This window comes from Austrofundulus limnaeus, unplaced genomic scaffold (assembly GCF_001266775.1).
Source record: "Austrofundulus limnaeus strain Quisiro unplaced genomic scaffold, Austrofundulus_limnaeus-1.0 Scaffold181, whole genome shotgun sequence".
NCBI classification, from domain to species: Eukaryota; Metazoa; Chordata; class Actinopteri; order Cyprinodontiformes; family Rivulidae; genus Austrofundulus; species Austrofundulus limnaeus.
In genome coordinates, this window is record NW_013952583.1 from 115,247 (window position 1) to 118,657 (window position 3,411).

Genomic DNA, 3,411 nt, shown 5'->3' on the forward strand with positions numbered 1-3,411 from the left:
ACACGGCTGTTGTTTCCGCCCGGACCCAGTCCCGCATCAGAAGGTTGGTTGCTTGTATTATTTTCACCAATAATATATTCTTGTTGAACCAACCTGACCCAGTCTCTTTYTGTCCAGACCAGCCGTTTCCGGGTTCCTGGCTCCCATCGTCAACAGCACTCTTTCATAATAAACTTGTTAAATTGCTGTGTGTGTTCGGATCTCATTCAGAGTTCAAAGACCCGTTCTTAACACATATTGCCTATTTTGAATGGCAACTTTTTAGTCAAACCTTGTGCAAGTTGTTAAAATATGTTAACATGCTAACATATGTTGTACCTCACAAAATCTTTAGATTGACGTCTGTAAAGTTGGCTCAGTTATAACCATTTATGTGTGCTAAGGTTAATTTTCTGTGGCAGTTTTTGGAGGACTGAAACTGAAAGTTACTAATGATATTCTCATGGCCTCAGACAGTGGACTTGTGTCCATTCTTGTCCTGTTAGATCTCAGTGCTGCATTTGATACAATTGATCACAATATTTTATTACAGAGATTTGAACATGACATTAGGATTACAGGAACAGCTCTGAAATGGTTTGAGTCTTATTTATTTGACAGATTCCAGTTTGTTAATGTTAATGAATCTTTTTCTTACACCAGAGTTAATCATGGAGTTCCTCAGGGTTCAGTGCTTGCACTAATCCTCTTTACTTTATGCTTCCATTAGGTAAAGTTATCAAACAGCATGGCAACAATTTTCATTGTTACGCTGATGATACTCAGTTATATTTATCCATGAAACCTGATGAATCTAATCAGTTACTTAAACAAGCATGTCTCAAAGACATAAAAAACTGGATGGCTCTTAATTTTCTGCTTCTAAACTCAGGTAAGACAGAGGTTATGGTTTTTGGACCTGAACATCTTGGGAATAAACTTTGCAGCCTTTCACCTCCTCTGGATGGCATTAATCTGGCCTCCAGTTCTAATGTAAAGAACCTTGGTGTTATTTTTGATCAGGACATGTCTTTTAACCCCCACATTAAAAATGTTACCAGGACCGCCTTCTTCCACCTGCGTAATATCACTAAAATTAGAAACATTTTGTTCAAAAATGATGCAGAAAAACTGATCCATGTGTTTATCAAGTCTCAACTGGATTACTGTAATTCTTTATTATCTGAGTTCAAAAAATATTTTTAAGACGTCTTCAGTTGATCCAAAAWGCTGCTGCTAGAGTTTTAATGAGAGTTGGAAGGAGAGATCATATTCCTCCAGTTTTAGCTTCTCTCCACTGGCTCCCTGTCAAATTCAGAATAGAATTTAAAATATTACTTCTAACATACAAAGCTCTTAACAACCAAGCTCCATTTTATATCAAAGATCTTATTGTTCCGTATTTTCCTAACAGAGCACTTCACTCTCAGACTGCAGATTTACTTATGGTTCCTCGAGTTTCTAAAAGTAGACTGGGAGGCAYAGCTTTCAATTATCAAGCTCCTCTCTTGTGGAACCAATTTCCAGTTTATCTCTGTGTGGCTGACACTCTGTCTACTTTGAAGATTAGATGCAAGACTTTCATTTTTGACAAATCCTATAGTTAGACTTAGGTTTCCTGAGTTATTCCTTAGTTATTATAGTCATGCTGCTATAGGCTTAGACTGCTGGAGGACAAAATGACCACATTTCCTCACTCTGCTATTATTTTTAGTCACTCTCCTCTACATGTTTGTTTTTATTATATCAATAATGTGTTTTCTTTGTCTCTCTTCCAGAGGAAAGTACACCTGGACCAGTCCTGTGTTTGTCTGTGTCGCTTTCCTGTCTCCAAACCCAGCCAGTCGAGGCAGATGGCCGCCTGTCTTGCGCCTGGTTCTGCTGGGGGTTTCTTCCTGTTAAAGGGGAGTTTTTCCTCTCTGCTGCTCCTGGTGTGCTGCTCAGGATGGGAGACTGTGACGAAGTGAAGATTCCGTGCAGTCTGCTGGCTTCTTTAGATTTATTGGTGTTTTTTATGTGTACAGTGCCCTGAGACAACAGTTGTTGTGACTTTCTATATAAATAAACTGAATTGAATTGAATTGAAATGAAACTGGCATAATTAAAAATAAAAGCAGAAATGCACAAATGGCTCAATGAATAAATAAATACTCTTAAAATGCACCAATTAATTATGAAAAAGGAGAACATTTCCTCATGTCTTATATATGTGATATAATTTAATAAAACAATGGCACAGGTACGTGTTTTTCTCCTTAACTTTGTTTTGAACTCAACTTTAAGCTAAACTGAGGCAGCACAAGCATGCACAGTTGATTTGCACAAGGATCCTGATACTTCCTGTCTGTTGACCAATAGCAGAGGAGATGACCCAAGAAGGCCAGCCCACCTTATTTGCATAATGAGGCAGAAATGCATGAAGTAAAATAAAAACAGAAGGCAGAGAAATGTAAAAACACATGGAAATAAAAAGACTTGTGGGGAAAAAAACAATAATTTATAAAAACATTTAAGAGACATTGTGTGATTGGTTAGAGGTTTGTGGGCGTGTTTGTTTAAGTACTCGGATTAACATGGTGGCATTTTCTTTCAACTACTCTGCTTCCATAAGACGGCTGTTGTACATAGTTTTGAGCAGCAATTGTCAGAAAGTCCACCCATATAAATGACTCTTCCTGCCACATAAAAATAGTCTTCAGTAAAAAAGGGAAAAAAAATAGCTTGCACTGTACAGCAGCAGGAGGGATTGCAGGAGCTTTGTGCCATGTGTCTCATGAGCTATGAAAGGTGTGTGCGTACACCAACATCCAGCAACCACATGACTGGGAGTCGACTGTCAGTCTTCAGATTAAGTCTGATGGGCCTTTAAGTAGTGTTCTTCAGCTACCAGTTGCCACCAGGTTTCACCTACAAATTACTGAATAAGAGGAGCTGGATAAAGAGGATCAAGACCCCCTTCCATTTTTAGATCCCACTTTTTTCTCCCATTTTTGAAACATGCATTTTCACAAATTATGTWTCTGAATCTGGTATAAAAACAATATTTCCACAGTGTCAAACTCTTTAGTTGCAGTCTGTGTGATTCCATTGCAAGGTGTTCTGAAGTTTTAATTAAGCCAGGAGCTTACCATAATATTGACTGCATTCTCAAAAAAACCACAGGACCATTTATTTCTGTCACTTTCATCATTTCCACCCTGTGACAGCACTGAACTACAGCCAGAGCTCAACAGCAAATGTAAACTATTGAAAAAAAGTTTTATTTTTTTTACCGGAGTTCCACAGGTTCAATTTCAGCAATATTCATGAGAATAACTCCCAACCAGCAGTGCTAGCACCTTGATGATCAAAAACTCAARCTGCATTTGTGTTACTACTGCAGCTGTTGCATCATCTGAATGTTCACCCATTGTTGGGAGATTCAATGTTGCC